Here is a 22,387-nt window from a genome sequence, read left to right as displayed (position 1 = left end):
CTCCATGTGTCTGCTATTATCTTATAGTGTGGACTTATTTAATTAACTATAGGCACCCACATACTACTTAGCGTCAGGTTCTTGTTCCCGTGACATCTGTAAAAACAATATTTCCCAACACGTCAGTAAATCATTATTATGTGACAGAATCACTGAAGGCAATGATTTTTTTCCTGGTTGCATTAAAAAGCTTTTAATTGTGTCTTTCAGTGTTGGCCCCAGGTGTTGGACTCCTTTCATTACATTTTGCTGTAATGTGATGAAATTCTAATTCTCTCTGTACCATATGGTTAAATTTCCCAACTGAGAATTAGTTGAAAAAGAAGAAATAATCTATTAATCTCTGTAATAGATTCACAAATGAGGTTTTCCACAGGACCTGCTATTCAATGGTGGCAAAAAAAAATATAATAACAGTTGGGTGCCTTACAGGCCTCTGTGCTTAAGACAACATAGGCACTACCTGCACAGTCTCCGCTAGTATGAATATACAGTACGTGTTGCTAACATGCAGAGGAGTAAATATGGTAATAAATCAAAATAACAAACCGGCTTCAGAGTGCAGTAGATTTTCGATTTTAAGTGAAAACTATTATTTTTGTACAGCGTAAAAAACAGCAGAATAATAGGTATGTTTGCATCCCTGACTGATTTGGTAATTGTAATATATTCGGGTTATAAGGTGTTTCCTTCAGTTTATTTAGATGTCATAGGCCTCATTCAGGTTCAGGAGCAAACCAGGCGAAAGGTGCAAATGTATACTGAGAAAATCATGTCACAATGCAAGGGAATTGTAATGCAGATCTATTACATGTAGGGAAATACTGCCTGTGTTTGTGTGTAGCACACCAATACTTGCCAGGTCTATATTAGCACCTACAATTCACAGGTGAGCAAGAAGCTTCCCAATTGTACATATTTCCACACATTTTAAACCTTGCAACCTTGCAGCGCAACATGGTTTTGCCAAGGTGCAAAATTACATTAGCTTTACTTCTAGCTCTAAATTAGGCTATCTATCTATCTTTATACCTCATGTCTATCTATCTATCTATCTATATACCTCATGTCTATCTATCTATCTATCTATCTTTATACCTCATGTCTATCTATCTATCTATCTTTATACCTCATGTCTATCTATCTATCTATCTATCTATCTATCTATCTATCTATCTATCTATCTATATACCTCATATCTATCAATCTATCTATATACCTCATATCTATCAATCTATCTATCTATCTATATACCTCATGTCTATCTATCTATCTACCTCATGTCTATCTATCTGTCTATCTATCTATCTATCTATCTATCTATCTATCTAGCCACCTCATATCTATCTATCTATCTTTATACCTCATGTCTATCTATCTATCTATCTATCTATCTATCTATCTATCTACCTCATGTTATCTATCTATCTATCTATCTATCTATCTATCTATCTATCTATCTACCTCATATCTATCTATCTATCTATCTATCTATCTATCTTTATACCTCATGTCTATCTATCTATCTATCTACCTCATGTCTATCTATCTATCTATCTATCTGTCTATCTATATACCTCATATCTATCTATCTATCTATCTATCTATCTATCTAGCCACCTCATATCTATCTATCTATCTATCTATCTATCTATCTATCGAATAGCCGCTATGCCATAGATAGATAGATAGATATGAGGTGGATAGATTGATAGATAGATAGAATAGCCACTATGCCATAGATAGATAGATGATATATAGATTTGGATAAATAAATAGATAAATATACTTGATATATAGATAGACAGAAATATAGGGTAAATAAATAAATAGACAGGATAAAAAGATGTGAGGCAGATAGGGATTCAGCAAGAGTGACGATGTTGCCTAGAATATTATCGGGCAACATCGTCACGAGTTTTTATAAGTTCTGATAATTTATTGCTGCTATTCTAGAATATTTTCTGCAGGGACAGTGGTTGCGGTAACACGCTTTCCCTGCGATGTTACAGAAGGTATTGTTATCAGGATTCCGAAAACAATAACTTCTGTTACTGATACTGCGCATGCTCAGTCATGCTCTCCTGAACAGTCTCCATCCCTGCTTGTGGTGACCACCAACGGGGTAAGTGCATCTCCAGCCTGTCCAAAGTGATTGACATGTGTGTATACAGGCTTTATACTAGCCTGTATACATGTATATTTATGTGCTTTTATATTTAACATTTATATGTAAATGTTAAATATAATCGCACATAAATATGCATGTATACAGGGTAGTATAAAGCCTGTATACACATGTCAATCACTTTCAGCAGGTTTAACAGGCTCTAACTGGTCTTCCTTTCCAGCGGTCACTGGGAAGCAGGCACGGAGACTGGGCGGACTTACAAGATTCTGCAGGGACTTATGGGAAAATTTCCCTTAGTCCCTACAGTTTTCAGGATATTTAAGTATTTTCTTCATATAACGCCATTCTGAGATGGAGTTATATAAAGTAAATATTTTTCGAGTGATTTAACACTTTTTGCTTTGCTGAATAGCAAAAAGCGGTAAAGCACAGTAAAGATCAATGGTGATCCCTACAGTGCGGTACTCTGCGAGTAGGGAATTAATTGAGTAGATAATTGCGTTATCTTCTCCATTATCCCATTGCTGAATAGGAAATTTACATAAAAAATACGGAAATCATAGTTTCCGTATTTTTTATGTAAAAAACTCATTGCAGAATAGAGATCCCTCAGTGAGCTATTTTAATTCTTTCTGTATTCACTTATACCATAAATATTCTGCAAGATTGTTCAGAGCTGTAAATATATATTATAAGAGTAGTTAATTACTTTTTTAAAAATAATTACTTAGTTAATTTGTGTGGATTTTGAGGGCCTCAAACTCGGAATATATTGATCTCTCTTTTTCAGTTCAAGTTTGCAAAAAAAAGTTCAGCAGTACACCCCATTCACTAGAACGATAGGCAAACTGTAGTCTATAAGAAGAATTTCATATAGGGCATACTCCACCATCAATGAGAACAAGCCCCCTCCTCTGTTCTGTTTATCTCTACAGGAGCCATGGGTTCAAATCCATATTTCCAAATGCCCCTTTGATTTCTCTCAACTTGCTACCAAAGGGATGATATGTGACAGTGTTGTAGGGTTACTGTTCTCCAATTAGCAGGCCCTAGCCCATTTTGATGTGTTAGTAATCAACCCTCTTTGCAGAAGCGTATTATATGTGCATCCTATCAGCACAGTGCCCAGAAAGTAATTATATCACTTTTAGATGGCAATCACTTTTATTGTGAAAAAAATATCATCTAAGCATTGGCTGCGTGTCCTGGTTCAGTGAGCCTTTGATGCAGAATGCAGTACAGATATATGCTGCATCCTCTGCTAGGTTTGGAGGGCTTAGTGTAAAGGGCTTTATTCATTCAGCAATTACCTGCTCCGTGTTCACTTCTGTGAGGAGATGAATGTGTCATTAGGCAATGCAAAATTAGAAACATTTCATCATTATAACGGAGAATAAAAAATGAGGCTTTAGTTGTCTAGATGAATAATGTACTGCTGCTATTGAAACGTGCCCAGATCTGTAATAGACAGTTGTCTAATACGGAGCTTGAATGACTATACACAATTTATACACATAGACAATACATAAAGGCTATTATATCATGCTACAGTAGGACTTACATGTCTATTATCATTTCTCTTCATTCATGTCTTTATTGCTTTTGTTGATGAGGTTTACCTTCCATTTATGTCAACAATGAAAATCCCAAATCGCCTTTTAGTATAGTGACTACTGCCACTCATCTGAAGCAGTTGCCTTTGTTGAAAATAGAATTTAGCGACACTCATATACTGTGGTTTGGTTGTATGCAGTCATACAGTTTAGTAACTCTGGCTGCACAGTTGATCTACAATTCCCATTAACAGCAATGGCTATAACCTATTTGATAGGATATGTACTTCAGCACCTAAACAAATACATAGTCATATATTTAAAAACATCAGTTATTACAGAATACATACTCTTACAGTGTACATGGCAGCAATGCAGTAGTACATACATTTATCTCTTCTTGTACATTATACAGTCAGGTGCATAAATATTGGAACACTTACAGAATTTTCATATTTTGGCCTCTGTTCACCACCACAATGGCTTTGAAATGAAACAAACAAGATGTGCTTTAAGTGCAGACTTTCAGATTTAATTTGAGGGTAATTACATCCAAATCAGGTGAACGGTGTAGGAATTACAATGGTTTCTATATGTGCCTCCCACTTTTTAAGGGGCCAAAAGTAATGGGACAAACTAAACAATCCTAAATCTAACTTTCACTTTTTAATACTTTGTTGCAAATCCTTTGCAGGCAATTACAGCCTGAAGTCTGGAACGCACAGACATCACCAGACGCTGGGTTTCATCCCTGGTGATGCTCTGCCAGGCCTCTACTGCAAATGTCTTCAGTTCTTGGGGCATTTTCCCTTCAGTTTGTCTGCTTGTTCTTGGGGCATTTTCCCTTCAGTTTTGTCTTCATCAAGTGAAATGCATGCTCAATCAGATTCAGGTCAGGGGATTGACTTGGCCATTGCATAACATTCCACTTTTTAGCCTTAAAAAACTCTTTGGTTGCATTTGCAGTATACTTCGGGTCATTGTCCATCTGCACTGTGAAGCGCCGTCCAATGAGTTCTGAAGCATTTGACTGAATATGAGCATATAATATTGCCCGAAACACTTCAGAATTCATTCAGCTGTTTTTTAATCATCAATAAATACAAGGGAACCAGTTCCATTGGCAGCCATACATGCCCACGCCGTGACACTACGACCACCATGCTTCACTGATGAGGTGGTAGGTTTTGGATCATGAGCAGTTCCTTTCCTTCTCCATACTCTTCTCTTCCCATCACTCTGGTACAAGTTGATCTTTGTCTCATCTGTCCATAGGATGTTGTTCCAGAACTGTAATGGCTTTTTTAGATGTTGTTTGGCAAACTCAAATCTGGTCTTCCTGTTTTTGTGGCTCACCAATGGTTTACATCTTGTGGTGAACCCTCTATATTCACTCTTGTGAAGTCTTCTCTTGATTGTTGACACATACACCTACCTCCTGCAGAGTGTTCTTGATTTGGCCAACTGTTGTGAAGGGGTTTTTCTTCACCAGGGAAATAATTCTTCTGTCATCCACCACAGTTGTTTTCCATGGTCTTCTGGGTCTTTTGGTGTTGCTGAGCTCTTCGGTGCGTTCTTTCTTTTTAAGAATGTTCCAAACAGTTGATTTGGCCACACCTAATGTTTTTGCTATCTCTCTGATGGGTATGTTTTGATTTTTCAGCCTAATGATGGCTTGCTTCACTGATAGTGACAGCTCTTTGGATCTCATATTGAGAGTCGACAGCAACTGATTCCAAATGCAAAAAATACATTAAATTGGCAACTGACTCATCTGGGGCTGCAGAACAATGGCACACTGACACGGGATAATCAGATCAATGGCACACTGACACTTGGGATACTATAACAATGACACACTGACATTGGGGATATCAGAATAATGGCACACTGACACTGGGTATATCAGAATAATGGCACAATGACACTAGGATATCAGAACAATGGCATACTGAGACTACGATATCAGATCAATGGCACACTGACACTTGGGATACAATAACAATGGCACACTGACACTGGGGATATCAGAACAACGGCACACAGACACTGGGGATATCAGAACAACGGCACACTGACACTGGGGATATCAGAACAACGGCACACTGACACTGGGGATATCAGAACAATGGCACACTGACACTGGGGATATCAGAATAATGGCACACTGACACTGGGGATATCAGAATAATGGCACACTGACACTGGAGATATCAGAACAATGGCACACTGACACTGGGGATATCAGAACAATGGCACACTGACACTGGGGATATCAGAACAATGGCACACTGACACTGGGGATATCAGAACAACGGCACACTGACACTGGGGATATCAGAACAATGGCACACTGACACTGGGGATATCAGAACAACGGCACACAGACACTGGGGATATCAGAACAACGGCACACTGACATTGGGGATATCAGAATAATGGCACACTGACACTGGGTATATCAGAATAATGGCACAATGACACTAGGATATCAGAACAATGGCATACTGAGACTACGATATCAGATCAATGGCACACTGACACTTGGGATACAATAACAATGGCACACTGACACTGGGGATATCAGAACAACGGCACACAGACATTGGGGATATCAGAACAACGGCACACTGACACTGGGGATATCAGAACAACGGCACACTGACACTGGGGATATCAGAACAATGGCACACTGACACTGGGGATATCAGAACAATGGCACACTGACACTGGGGATATCAGAATAATGGCACACTGACACTGGGGATATCAGAATAATGGCACACTGACACTGGAGATATCAGAGCAATGGCACACTGACACTGGAGATATCAGAATAATGGCACACTGACACTTGGGATATCAGAACAACGGCACACAGACACTGGGGATATCAGAACAATGGCACACTGACACTGGGGATATCAGAACAATGGCACACTGACACTGGGGATATCAGAACAAGGGCACACTGACACTGGGGATATCAGAACAACGGCACACTGACACTGGGGATATCAGAACAATGGCACACTGACACTGGGGATATCAGAACAACGGCACACAGACACTGGGGATATCAGAACAACGGCACACAGACACTGGGGATATCAGAACAACGGCACACTGACACTGGGGATATCAGAACAACGGCACACTGACACTGGGGATATCAGAACAACGGCACACTGACACTGGGGATATCAGAACAATGGCACACTGACACTGGGGATATCAGAATAATGGCACACTGACACTGGGGATATCAGAATAATGGCACACTGACACTGGAGATATCAGAGCAATGGCACACTGACACTGGAGATATCAGAATAATGGCACACTGACACTTGGGATATCAGAACAACTGCACACAGACAGTGGGGATATCAGAACAATGGCACACTGACAGTGGGGATATCAGAACAATGGCACACTGACACTGGGGATATCAGAACAATGGCACACTGACACTGGGGATATCAGAACAACGGCACACTGACACTGGGGATATCAGAACAATGGCACACTTACACTGGGGATATCAGAACAACGGCACACTGACACGGGATATCAAAACAATGGCACACTGACACTTGGGTATCAGAACACATAGGCAAACTAAGAAGGGGGTCCAATTGCCTGGAGAAGCCCTCCCCCCAGGCCCACACCACGAACACAATTAAAGTATATAATTACATTTTACTAGAGCTGCATGTTTTAAGGATCTGAGTATCTCAAATTAAATAATTACCAAAACCAGTAATGATTACACCTGTACTATATACCATTTATTGGCATAATTATTAATACACATACACTATCCAGTGCGTAAGGAACCCAATGTGTACATTTATGTCCAGGGCAGTGCTAGGTTTTTCTGACGCTCCCTAAACATCTGGACTTGCTCCTATGTTCTGGAATGAAGCACACATTTGAAATAAAAACATTCAGCTCAGGCAGGATGGCCCTACTGCCAAATCTAATGGGTTAGCTATGTATGCTGGCACTGTATATGTCAGAATTATGACATAAACTGCACTTTGACATATATTATAGCTATTATGCTAATTATGCCTTCTTCATGGACTGGCCATACTCACTCTAAATCCTGCGTTTTTATCCCTGGAACAATGGCACACTGACACTTAGGTGTCAGAACAATTGCATATCAATACTTGGGTATCAGATCAATGGCATCTTGATATTTATTTATTATCAGTTATTTATATAGTGCACATATATTCTGCAGAACTTTACAGAGAATATTTGCCCATTCACATCAGTCTGTACCCCAGCGGAGCTTACAACCTACTGTATATTTTCTACCACATGCTCACACACATACACACTAGGGTTACATTTTGTTGGTAGTCAGTTAACCTACCAGTATATTTTTGGAGCGTGGGAGGAAACCAGAGTACACGGAGGCAACCAACGCAAACATAAACTACACACAGGTGGTGGGAATCGAACCCACAACCTCAGTGCTGTGAGTCAGTAATGCTAACCATCACATCATCTGTGTTGCCCACAATAACATACTGACATTTGGTGACACAGCTAAAAAACATGGAGTTCCAGAGCTGTAGACAGTTGAGGCAGCCTATTAGTTCTACTCACAATACTAAGTAAATAATAATTAGTTTTGTTTTTTTTCCCCACCTGTCACTAGTGCATGACCAGTTTGTAGTGTTCTAAAAACATTGCTTCAGCCCACAAATTGGCAGACACTATTCTCTTCAGTGTCAGTATAGTTGTGAACTAATTACATATTTGATGCAGCACAGTGGCACAGTAGTCAGCATTGCTGCATCAAAGCACTGGGGTCATGGGTTCCATTCCAGCCAGGGCCTTATATATGTGGAGATTTTGGGTCTGATTCAGAGGTGGACGCAGTTGCAGTATTGTTACGCAATAGCTTCTGCATCTTTAGGCAAATGCCGTGACCGATTCTCAGCCTACTGAGACAGCCACTGGCAGCGGTGGTATTCTGTCACCGCACGTACAATGATGCACCATTGTTGCACCATCGGTCACAACATCGAAGATGCACCTACCCTATGTCAGATGCAATTTCGCCTTCTGAACATGGCAGCCGGTATCAGTGCAACTGCGTCTTTGGTGCAGTCGTTGATCGCAACATGCCTTCGTCTGGCTAACCACCCCCTGTTATTTCCCTGAAACCTGAAATTTCAATCTGCGTCTTAGAGCAGTAAGCATTGGGACGCATGCACAGTGCGACCCGGATACATGCGCATACTAAAACATCGTCCGCTTGCGTGTGTGGCATTGACATTACATGCATCCCTGAATCAGGCCCTTTATGTTTTCTCTGTGTTCGTGTTTCCACAATCCAAATCACACAGGTATTACTTGGCTTCTGTAAAAAAAAACAACCTCTAATATGTATGGGTCTGATTCAGCTTGGATCGTAGTTGCTAATACGCATGCAATCGGCTGATTGTTGCGTACTGTGAATGCGTATGCATTGCAGTGCGCAAACTAGCCACTGCGATCGGGACTGTGGGCCTGATTCAGAAACACTCGCAAGCGGGTCAATGGTCCCCCATTGCGCATGCGCCACCTCCGGCGTGCGCATGCATGAGCCCCAGCGAGCGACTGAAGTTCAGTCGCTCCGGGGCTCGCTACAAGACGGGGCGGCTGTCGATGGTGAGTGACAGCTCGCTCTGTTTTGTAGGCGGGGAGGGGGGGTGATTAGGCAAATGCAGGCGTTCCCTTAGGAACGCCTGGAGTTAGTGGGCGGCCCTACTGACATCACTAGTGATGTCAGTAGTGGATTTGTTGCTCTATTAGTGTAGGAAGTCCACTCGGGCTTGCGGGAGCCGAAACCCTACCACAGGGTCTCGTCGCTAGCCCAATGGTCGCAATAATCGCGACCATCTCCAGGCCGCTCGCAAAAGCTGTGGGTGGTCACCCACAGCTTCGCGAGCGGCCTGAAGAAAAAAATAAAAAAAATCCCTGCCCTGATTCTGAGCGAGCGCTCACCAGCAGCGAGCAGCTCTGAATCAGGCCTTGTGATCGCAGTGACTACGCAGACCCATTTCAAAGTGATTAACAGGAAGTGCCATTTGTGGGTGGTGGTCGGAGAAAGGCAGACGTGCCAGTGCATTTGAATGCCGTTGCATGGGCGTGAATAAAAAATCCACTGCGATGCCTTTACGCAGCCTGACCTTATGCAGGTGTGTGTGAGGATGCGATTGTACTCGATTGTACCGATGGTTTTGCAGACTTGCTAAACATTACGGATGTGAGTAAGGCAAAGTGGGCATCCTTATGTAGTGCTGCGGCGGCATAGCGATTGCAATGGATTAGCATACTATCACAGTTGAACTACGTGCGTAATCGCAGCTGCGATCGCAATAGTGATCCTTGCTGAATCAGGCCCTATGTGTCCATGTGGTGTGGAATATACTGTAGATTGTAAGCTCCACTAGGACAGGGACTGATGTAAATGACTATGGGGTCTATTTACTAAGCAGTGTTAGGAGACAGAGTGAAAAGTGATAAGGTGCCAGCCAATCAGCTCCTAACTGTCATTTTTCAAACACAGCCTGTGAGATGGCAGTTAGGAGCTGATTAGCTGGCACCTTATCACTTTTCACTCTGTCTCCTAACACTGCTTAGTAAATAGACCCCTATATTCTCTATAAAGAGCTGCGTAATATGTATGAGTTATTTATATAACTGTTAATAATAAACAAATAATACTCCTTGTATTATGATCACCCATCAAACAATCTATTATGTCGGGTACACACTGGGCCGACAAACAGCAGGATGACTGATCCAATAATTGGTATTCACAAATGATCTTGTACATACACATTTACCAATCGTCTGCCCAGCAGCCTCCATTTCAATATATCTGCCCACTTCTGACATCATATTCAATGGATTCTGCGCCCGATATATCATTCAGACGTTCAATCATACAGTCAGGTCCATAAATATTGGGACATTGACAGAATTCTCAGATTTTGGCCTCTATTCACCACCACAATGGTTTTGAAATGAAACAAGATGTGCTTTAACTGCAAACTTTCAGATTTAATTTGAGGGTAATTACATCCAAATTAGGTGAACGGTGTAGGAATTACAATTTCAATATGTGCCTCCCACTTTTTAAGGGGCCAAAAGTAATGGGACTATCAACTCAAAAGCTATTTCATGGACAGGTGTGGGTTATTCCCTCGTTATTTCATTATCAATTAAGCAGGTAAAAGGTCTGGAGTTGATTCTAGGTGTGACATTTGCATTTGGAATCAGTTGCTGTCGACTCTCAATATGAGATCCAAAGAGCTGTCACTATCAGTGAAGCAAGCCATCATTAGGCTGAAAAATCAAAACAAACCCATCAGAGAGATAGCAAAAACATTAGGTGTGGCCAAATCAACTGTTTGGAACACTCCTAAAAAAAAAGAACGCACCGGAGAGCTCAGCAACACCAAAAGACCCAGAAGACCATGGAAAACAACTGTGGTGGATGACAGAAGAATTATTTCTCTGGTGAAGATAAACCCCTTCACAACAGTTGGCCAAATCAAGAACACTCTCCAGGAGGTAGATGTATATGTGTCAAAGTCAACAATCAGGAGAAGAGTTTGCAAGAGTGAATATAGAGGGTTCACCACAAGATGCAAACCATTGGTGAGCCACAAAAACAGGAAGACTAGATTAGAGTTTGCCAAACAACATCTAAAAAAGCCATTACAGTTCTGGAACAACATCCTATGGACAGATGAGACAAAGATCAACTTGTACCAGAGTGATGGGAAGAGAAGAGAAGGAAAGGAACTGCTCCTGATCCAAAACATACCACCTCATCAGTGAAGCATGGTGGTGGTAGTGTCATGGCGTGGGCATGTATGGCTGCCAATGGAACTGGTTCCCTTGTATTTATTGATGATAAAAAAACAGCAGAATGAATTCTGAAGTGTTTCGGGCAATATTATATGCTCATATTCAGTCAAATGCTTCAGAACTCATTGGACGGCGCTTCACAGTGCAGATGGACGATGACCCGAAGTATACTGCAAAAGCAACCAAAGAGTTTTTTAAGGCTAAAAAGTGGAATGTTATGCAATGGCCAAGTCAATCCCCTGACCTGAATCCGATTGAGCATGCATTTCACTTGATGAAGACAAAACTGAAGGGAAAATGCCCCAAGAACAAGCAGGAACTGAAGACATTTGCAGTAGAGGCCCGGCAGAGCATCACCAGGGATGAAACCCAGCGTCTGGTGATGTCTGTGCGTTCCAGACTTCAGGCTGTAATTGCCTGCAAAGGATTTACAACAAAGTATTAAAAAATGAATGTTAGATTTAGGATTGTTTAGTTTGTCCCATTACTTTTGGCCCCTTAAAAAGTGGGAGGCACATATAGAAACCGTTGTAATTCTACACCGTTCACCTGATTTGAATGTAATTACCCTCAAATTAAATCTGAAAGTCTGCAGTGAAATCACATCTTGTTTGTTTCATTTCAAAGCCACTGTGGTGGTGAATAGAGGCCAAAATCTGAAAATTCTGTCAATGTCCCAATATTTATGGACCTGACTGTATGTACACACCAAATGCCTTGATAGATATATCTGCATGATATATATGTGCATGGCGTCGTTCACAGATATATCGTTGTGCACACTGACCGTTGGTCGGGATGATATACGTTCATTTGCTGTACGAATGTGTACCCAGTGTGTACCCAGCATTACACACATTGGGCCTGATTCAGAGCTGTATACAAACCCAATGGTGGCCGATTGGCCCATGTGCATCATCTGTACAGCGCATGTGCCAATGAGTGTCTGCAAAATCTCTCTGAGTACCCCCTAAGCCACAGCCTGACATGCTGCGGTTGTTTGCGGGTAGGGCCGCACAAGTGACTGTTTTGCAAAACTGAGGCGTGTCGACCAGTTTCCTTGCCCCGACAGAGGAGTTCAGGCGGCCATTCAGAGAAAGCTTACTAAGGGTCTATTTACTAAGCAGTGTTAGGAGACAGAGTGAAAAGTGATAAGGTGCCAGCCAATCAGCTCCTAACTGTGATCTCAAAGGCTGTGTTTGAAAAATGACAGTTGGGAGCAGATTGGCTGGCACCGTATCACTTTTCACTCTGTCTCCTAACACTGCTTAGTAAATAGACCCCTTAGGCTTACTCAGATGGCTGATGGCTGCCCGATGATGATCCGATGCTGCGTCTTTTGACCTAGCACTCTGCAATGCTGGCAGTGGGCGTCTTTAGCCTTCAGACGCCTCCTGCAGCATTATCATTTGTTTTGCATCGCTGCTGTGTCCCCATATCCCCACTCACTTTTCTATGTAATAAAATTCTTAGTAATATGTGTGTGTTTTAATTCCTCACTACACTGCAGTACTCTATGATTATTTGCATTGTACACTATTTATTAAACAGCTAATGTCTTTGTGCTTTAAAGTGCAAAAGGTCATCCTCAGTGCTGGCTGGTGATTCAGAAAAGAGACTGAGCAGTTTTTCTGGAAACTTTTTATTTTTTTGGGTGGCATGCAGACAGAAGAATTTATTGAGGCGTTTAAATGCTGAGCTTATAAAAACTACCCGAGGATTGGTCTTTGAGGTTTTATGCACTCGTAAACGTTTTCTGATTACTTCTGGGAAGTTGTCAGGCATTTAACACTGCATTTATCTTACAGTGCAATGAAAACACATCTGTCTATTGTCTCGTTACCTGGTTTAATTGTAACCCCCACCTCTAAAGGCTGTTGTTTTAACCCCTTTTGTTGTTTTAATTTCGCAAATAACTAGTTAGAATCTTTAAATTTGAGATCTAATTGCTCTAAACATAAGTGACTCTCACATCAATGTTCCTCTCTCATTTCTGTCTCTGCAGTAGAACCCATTGTTCTATAAAGCATCTGCCTCATAGTAATTGAAATATTAGCAAATATTGTCTGCGCTTTTTAATTGTCACTTTTATGTTTAGCCCCCTCAATAGCTGTATGTAGCTGCGGCACATTGTAATGCAATCAGCTATCTTCTTAACTATGTAGTTAGTTTCATTATATATATATATATATATATATATATACTGTATATATAGGTTATAAAACAGCAAAAACACATTTATATTTAATTGTTTCCTAGCCCAAGTTTATATTAGGTAATTGGTCTTCTCAACAGTGACTAAATATGTAACAAACCTCCGAATTAACTTTATATATGTGAACTTATGTCAAATTCTGCTTACCAATAATGTTTCTATAGATCAGTGATTCCCAACCTCGGTCCTCAAGGCACACTAACAGTCCTGGTTTTGGTGATATCCATGCTAAAGCACAGATGGTTTAATCAAAATATCTAAGGTTCTAATTAAGTCACCTGTGCTCAACTATGGCTATCCTTAAAACCTGGACTGTTAGCGTGCCTTGAGGACTGTGGTTGGGAACCCCTGCCATAGATTTAATACCATATATTTTTACTGTTAAAGTGCAGCTGATAGATCGATAGATAGATAGATAGATAGACACTATTATAGTATAACAACCTGCCATAGATTTAATACCATATATTTTATTACTGTTAAAGTGCAGCTGATAGACAGATAGATAGATAGATAGATAGATAGACACTATTATAGTATAACAACCTGCCATAGATTTAATACCATATATTTTATTACTGTTAAAGTGCAGCTGATAGACAGATAGATAGATAGATAGATAGATAGACACTATTATAGTATAAAAGAAATAATAAACGATCAATGTAAAACTATATGATCAGGAATCAGGATATAAAATAAGGCCTTGCAGAGTGATAAAATATAAGTGACCGCAATGGTGGAAGAAGCTGAAGAAGTCTGCATTTCCTGTGTCCAATTCACAGTACAACAACTACATGCACATGCACACATGCTGTATGTGTGTGGATCTGTATATATACATATATATATATATATATATAATATATATATATTATAGTAAGCTACATGCTCTCTATGTTTGTTTGCTTTCCCTAAACATCAGTCCGTGATATGCAATGCAGATGCATTACTTAGGTGTAATGAATATTCTTGCCAGTAATTGCTCAATTTAATGTACAGAATATCTCGAAGCAAACCTGCTAATTGCTCAATGTATTCAGCTCTGTAAAGAGGATGAATGAAATTTCAGGAAGAGATTCACCGTCTGTTAGTAAATACATATAGATACTATATAAAGCAAATGATACAAAATTTTACACTTTCCTAAAAAATAATAGAACAAAATGACAACAATTTATACATGATCACATGAAAGTGTAATTGTTTTCCTACATTAAAATAAATAAAGCCATACAAGTATCTAATTGTGTAATATTCTATTGTTGAGGTCTTGGTAAGGTGAAATAAGACAATATATTACCCTAAATATATTTCTACAGTGTAGTAAAAAGTAAAATAGTAATTCATCCAGCAGATGACAGCTTCTTTCAGGCGATTCCAATTCCACAGCGCCATCTTCTGGAAATAATGTAAATTGACAAGCAGCAATGTTAGTTACTAGGTTGGTGGAAATGATCAGGGTTTATAGAATAAAATTACATTTGGCTTAGTTATTCACGCAATAGTACTGAACAGTAGGAAGTTAACAGCATGTCTAGCCAGATGGTTAAATTGCACTTTGGTGACACATACATACCATTGTCAGCTTGCAAAGAAAATTAACTATTCTATTTTAGTCAGTTCATATTTAAGCAGCAGCTGGACAATGTGAAATATACCATAGTCTATTACAATATGCCATCGGCATGTAAACGTACCCTTTTTTCTGTCCAGGTCATAGAAATAGCAGACCTGGAGCAAAGTCCTAGCATTTGATATTGTTAGGAATAATATAAATCTGATACCAAGCCATCCTTATTTATTTTGTAAAACTAATCAATGTACTTCCTTTATAGGGGAGATTATCAAAAGTGCAGTTTGAACCAGTTTTGGTGTTTCTTTGTGCGGTTTTTAAACCATGTGATTTTACTAAAGGCCAAATTTCATATCACAGCGCCATCCAGGATTTTTACACATGAAGAAGAAAACAAATCGTGCAGTGTATTAATCTGCAAAACCGCGCGTCAAACCATCAGAAAAGAGGCTGGAATTGTAGACTTGGTTCTGATTTGCAATATTGCTGAAATCGCAGTATGGTGACTGTAAAAAGAAATGCTTCAGCTACTTAGCATCTATATTATCTGCGTTCATTCTGTATACTATATGTGATATAGTAAGCATAATACAATTTGATGTTTTTGTACATTAAGAAATGTTTTTTCTCCATATAATGTTTTCAAAGGAGGGAGCTTTTTGTTTACAGTGCATCTTGCGCTACAAGAAAACAAAGGGAATTCTCAAGAATGTTTTAAGTGCAACACAACTGCTCGAGTAAGAGGCATTGTGAGAAACTAGGGACAATAAGGAAGTAGTTTTGTAGATGTAGCCAGTGCTTTCTTTTCTTTTTTGGTTGTCTATATATATGTACAAATCAATAGTTTGACACAGATCAGTCATTTTGAATTTTTCAACCTTTTAGCGTATAATACAGAATGCGAAACATTACAAACTGACGAGGTTATGCAAAGCTCATTCTGATTTTTGAGGAGTTATTGCACTTTAATGTGAAACCCAGTGATATTTATAAATCGCACGTGGTGTGGGACCTAACAAGCTTCTGCACATTGGATGCCGTTTCAGTTGCCTCCAAATCACAGCATAGTAAATCCTGCTGTTTGGCATCTGACGTGTGCCAGTTTGCAATCCGTGTGCAAAATTGCTGCTTAGGAAATTCCTTCCATAATTTATTGTTTATATCTCAAGTTATAACAGTACACGTTTAATATGTATAAATAACATCTTTATCACCTTATTTTGTTCATGCAAAATGCAGTTTAATTGTTGCAAACCTCTGTCTAACATTCAAAATTTTTATTATTGGATATTACTGAATGCACATTGCATGATCCACCTCTCTTTTTACACAATGTAGACAAAATGAATGCAGAATAAAAAAAAAAAGGTAGGAAGGGCCCACTCACATTCTGATTGGAAGAGGACACAGCTGAAACAACAGAAGTGGTGTAAGAGTACATTAGTGTGGGTAGTAGGGTACGCTGTCATAAAGAGATGGGTTCTCAGGGTGCGTTCAAAGATTTGATGACTGTGGGAAAGTCTGATCTGGCATGGCAGGGAATGCCATATGTGGGTAGCGGCACTTTAAGTTATCATTTGTTATTCTATTGATAAATGGATTTTAAAAAAGTCTCCAAATAAAAACAATATTATTACAATTTAATGTTATGATCCTGTGCTATTCTTTATAATTAACTTTCTAATAATCTGCCTTTATTATCTGTGAAAATAGTAGAGATGTGCGGTTCGGTTCTCCAGAAATCCGAATCCACCCAAATTTCGTGAATCCGGGTAAATCTGAGTCGCGGTTCTAATCTCCTGAGGAGATCCGGGTAAATCCGGGTCGTAGTTTTGATCTTTTTGCGGTATGGAATTCGGATATTAAATCCGAATTTCGGGTTTTAGATTGCATAAATTACATGATTTTAGCTGTTTTTAAAACTTTTTATCTATTTTTTATTTAAAAAATCCAGATCCAAAACCAAAACACTTGAGGGTGGTTTTGTAAAACCAAATCCAGATCCAAAACCTTGAAGGAGATACAGATCCAAAACCAAAACCAAAGCACGGGGGTCGGCGCACATCCCTAGAAATTAGGGACATTGGGCCTAGTTCAGAGATCTGCGCATCTGTGTGTAGCCAGTGGCCGCGTCCTTGGGTGCTGTTACACTGGCCCCGGGTTACGAATTGATCCAATGGCTGTGTCTTTGGATGTAGCAGTGGATCAGAGAAGCCGTCAGTGAAAGTCTTTTTACTGAAGATGCCTCCTGCGGCTTTTGCATATTTTACCATAACCGCTGTGTACAAAGGCGCGATGGCTGTGCTTGTCCGTAAATCTCTGAATCAGGCCCATAGTTATGTGTGATACCTCATCAGATGGGTGGCTCATTGGTGAGGTGAATGTTACTGGTGACAGGGACATTGCCTATTTCACCAATTATTAAATTTTTAGTCTCAGTCATTTTTATTCAATGAGTGTATCTCCTCGTGGTCACCATACACCTAGTAGCTGAGGAGAGAGCAGCTTCAGGGGTATCTTATTCCCAGAAAAAGTCGTGTGATATCATCACATTGTAATATTTATTTACCTAGCATGGCCAATAAGCAAGGAAAAGGTAAGGTAGCACCATACTCAGGGATCTGAACCTGATATAGTTATATAATCCCAACCCTCTCCATACTCCATTTTACAGATGTATATTTGTCTTTTTTACTAAAACATTTTTTACCCATTTATTGAGAGACATGGGGTTAATTCTGAGTTGGGATCAAAGCAAAAAAAAAAAAAAGAAGCAGGTAACCGTGCACCTGGACAAACCATGCTGCAAAGCAAGGGGTGCACATTTATTTTGTATTATTTTACATGCAGGGTAAATACTGGCTGCTTTTGCATGTAGCCCACAAATACTGTGCAGCTTTATTATTACACTGCCATTTAGATTTGAGTCTGGACACACACCTCCCAAATATAAATCTCTCTCCATGTTTTACATCTGTCCCACCTGCAGAGCAGAATGGTTTTGCCAAGGTGCCCAGTTATTTGCTCTTTCTTATTCTATTCCCAAATCAGAATCAGCCTCATTGTAACAACTCCACCTATCCTTCCTTTGAGGTCCTCCCTGTGTAAGAATAATCCATGGTTCCATATCATAAGGAGGTCTGTGACCTCTTAGCGAAGCCCTGAGCACCATGTAATAGCTGCTAAAATTATGCAGTACATTAATATGTAGGTTTATTACAGAATCTCCTACAGATTACCTTTCATGTGCTGCCTTGTCTGTGCGTGCCTACCCTCCCGGAATAACTGGGAGACTCCTGAAATCCGGGGAGCTCTCCTGGGATCCCATCTGTGAAACGGGTTGGAGATGTGATGATGGTATTGTGGCCCTGCCCTTTTGCAGCATGGGTAAGGACGTGATAACACGAATTATGGCACTATGCTCCCCTGAAGCTATTCCTGGGATCTCCCCGCCAGTTCATCAGCCTTCAGAATGCCATAGACTTCTTTACCTTTGCTCTGATTTTAAAATCAATCTCCCTGATTCACATCCATGAATGTCTAAGGCCTCAGTAAGCTGTCAACTGTCAGTAAGCTGGTCACTTAGGTCTGTTCCTTCTTCTTACCTCAGCTGGAACCTTTAAGATTTAACTTCCAACAAGTTAGAAGTAAAATGCAAGTCCTTTATACAGCCAAGGCTTTAGTGATCCTAGCCAGACCCCGATAATTTTTTTTATGAGTCGTGGCCTAATGTCAGTAGGCATGGCCACGCCTTCTTAATAAATAATAAGAAACTTTTTTGCTGCGCCGTGTAGTGGTGCAGCGCGCTCCACATGGGGGAGCCTTGTACCCCTGAGCAGTGTCAAATCCGCTGATCGCAATCACCTTCCTTGCCCCCCATACAGCCAGAGGAAACTGCTGCTACTGAACAACCCCAAATAAAAATCAATTGGCCCTGTAGGATTTCCTTGGAGCTTTTTTGGTGGCACCCTCCTGGGATAGCCTACAGAATCTCATTCTTGAAAGATACTGTTCCAATGAGGAAGGGGTATAAAAGAAGAGGGGTATAAAAGGATTTTGAAGGCATTAACTGTACCAGGAGACACTGTGAAGAATAAGTGGAGAAAATGTTGGAAAAGAAGGTTTTTGACAAGATCAGTATTTCCCTCCATAGGTGGTCACAGAAAAAGTAGAAGACTCATCAGGGAGGCTACCAAGAGACCAACAGCAACATTAAAGGAGCTGCAGCAATTTCTGTCAGACGCTGGTCATGTATGTGACAAAAATTGCACCTGTGCTGGGGCTATGGTGTAATATTATAGTCAGAAGTAATTTTGTACAAAAATAAATGACGTCAAAGAATGTTTAAATTTTGCCAAATATTTATTAACCCCAAATCAACTAGGTAACTGACTTGAATTTGATGAGACCAATGTTACACTGTTTGGCTTCATTACATAAAGATATGTTAGATGCAAAAATAATACAAATGAAAGAACACCATTCCTTACTATGAAGCATGGTAGTGTGTCATCATGCTGTGAGACTGCTTCACTTCAATTGGTGCAAGGGCTCTAATCAGGGTACAGGGCATAATGCAAAGCTCTAGATATTAAGCCTCTGTTGGAAAGCTGAGGAGAAAGAGGAGTTTCACTTACCAGCACAAAAAGGATCCAAAGCATGTATCCAAGGTAATCAGGGGATAGGTTCAGAAAGGAAGATCATTATCTTGGAATGGCCCATGCAGAGCCCCATTGAAAACTTGTAGAAGAGGACTGTGTACAGGGGATCCCCTTGAATGGACACTAAGGGACTCATCTACAGTTGGATACATCTGTGTACAAAATGGACAGTATGCATACACACATGAAAGAAAAGTGTTTATCCATTGAATCAGATGTATTTAAAATGCATCCAGCTCAAAAAACAGTAATATTTGTGGCAGATGTGGTTCAAGAACAGTAGTATTTGTGCCAGGTGTCATTCAAATCCAGTAGTATTTGTGGCAGACGTGGTTCATAAACAATAGTGTTTGTAGCAGACGTGGTTCAAGAACAGCAGTATTTGTGTCAGGTGTCATTCAAACACAGTAGTATTTGTGGCAGACGTGGTTCAAAAACAGCAGTGTTTGTGCCAGGTGTCATTCAAAAACAGTAGTATTTGTGGCAGACGTGGTTCAAAAACAGCAGTGTTTGTGCCAGGTGTCATTCAAAAACAGTAGTATTTGTGGCAGACGTGGTTCAAAAACAGCAGTGTTTGTGCCAGGTGTCATTCAAAAACAGTACTATTTGTGCCAGACATGATTAAAAAACAGTAGTATTTGTGGCAGACGTAGTTCAAAAACAGTACTATTTGTGCCAGACATGAATCAAAAACAGTAGTATTTGTGGCAGACGTGGTTCAAAAACAGTACTATTTGTGCCAGGCTTGATTCAAAAACAGTAGTGTTTGTGGCAGACGTGGTTCAAAAACAGTACTATTTGTGCCAGACATGATTAAAAAACAGTAGTATTTGTGGCAGATGTTGTTCAAAAACAGTACTATTTGTGCCAGGCGTGATTCAAAAACAGTAGTGTTTGTGTCAGACGTGCTTCAAGCATAAAAGTCTGTATACTTAAGCCAAGTGATGGTGTAGAGATGTGACTTTGCACTGTTAGCAGTAAATGCATTGCACAATTTCTACATAATATCACAATATAATAAAGTGCCATGTACAGAAAACAGTTATCAATAAAGGCAAAAGCTGCATTTTCTATATGAGATGTAGTTAAATACAAACTCTTCTACTATATTGATGTATGTTAATGAGATGTCAAAAAACATAAGGAAATTCGTAAAAAGAATAGTGTTTAATGATGCTAATAACGAGTTCCTAAATATCCATGGTTATAATTAATCATTAGTTACATAAATCAATAGTGAATAATAATTCAGATAGATTGGTCATATATGTGGATGAAAAACTGATGTCCTGTCAAGGATATCATACACAATAATGAAATCAATCATTGATTATTATTTAGGAACTCGTTATTACATCAATATAGTATAAGGGTTGTGCGCAGCCTCTGGCTATTTCTCATATTGCTTTTCATTGGATGAGATCAAACATCCTCCAGGGCAGCAGCACACTTTTTCATTGAAGTACACATCATTTGCATAAGGTGCGCTAGACCACCACCCCGCTTACTATTAAATACAAACTCCTCCACATCTGTTGTTTTCCTGTTTACAGATCATATGGGAATCCTCTTTCCTGCAGAAGTCCAAATCAAAATTAATGATGTAATGTGAATGGATGGCTGTGCCTTTATATAATATAGCCGTAGTCATAGTGATTTAATGGGTCAGTACACAATCATAAGCTACTAGATAGTGCTACTGATTGTCATCATATTTATTGTGTTACACCAACCCTCCAGTACCTGCTAGGGCTACTCCTAATAAAAGGTGTGTCTGGGGATGCGTCTACAAATAAGTGTCACAATTGCAGGAACACACTGTCACAGTACTCAGCCTACATTAGCTGTTGTCCTTGAACCACCTCTTCAGGTGTGAAGGGATATAAGTCTACGATGCACAAATATCTGGATATGGACATTTGAGTATGTATTTTTTGATTGTATGGAAATTTATCTCAAAGACAAAATAAAATAAAATTGCGATATGTCCAACATTAAATGAGACCCTATTTATAAAAAAAAAATGTTGGGTCCAGACCTGTAGCTGTAGCACTAGTGGGCAGTTGAGTTAAGGGATAACAATATTTTATCCTCAAAATAAAACTGTAATTTAGTATGTACAGATTTGTTATTTGTGACAAATTGTATATGATGAAATGAGCTCGTTATCACAATCAGGCGCTTTGGTCATTTGCAATTTGCCTTGAAGTTTGGTGCTTTCTGTACATTGTTCTCATTTTAGATTTTTACAGATTTTATACTAATTTTTCCAGGTCCCCTGCAAAAATTTTAAAAAATGGAGAACTGACTGTTTTTGAATTCTGTTTAATTCGTTGTGATATGTACTTATATTGAAGAGTTTGTGCA

Source organism: Taudactylus pleione, unplaced genomic scaffold (assembly GCF_031769625.1).
Source record: "Taudactylus pleione unplaced genomic scaffold, aTauple2 ptg000090l, whole genome shotgun sequence".
Lineage (NCBI taxonomy): Eukaryota > Metazoa > Chordata > Amphibia > Anura > Myobatrachidae > Taudactylus > Taudactylus pleione.
This window is presented reverse-complemented; position numbering follows the sequence as displayed.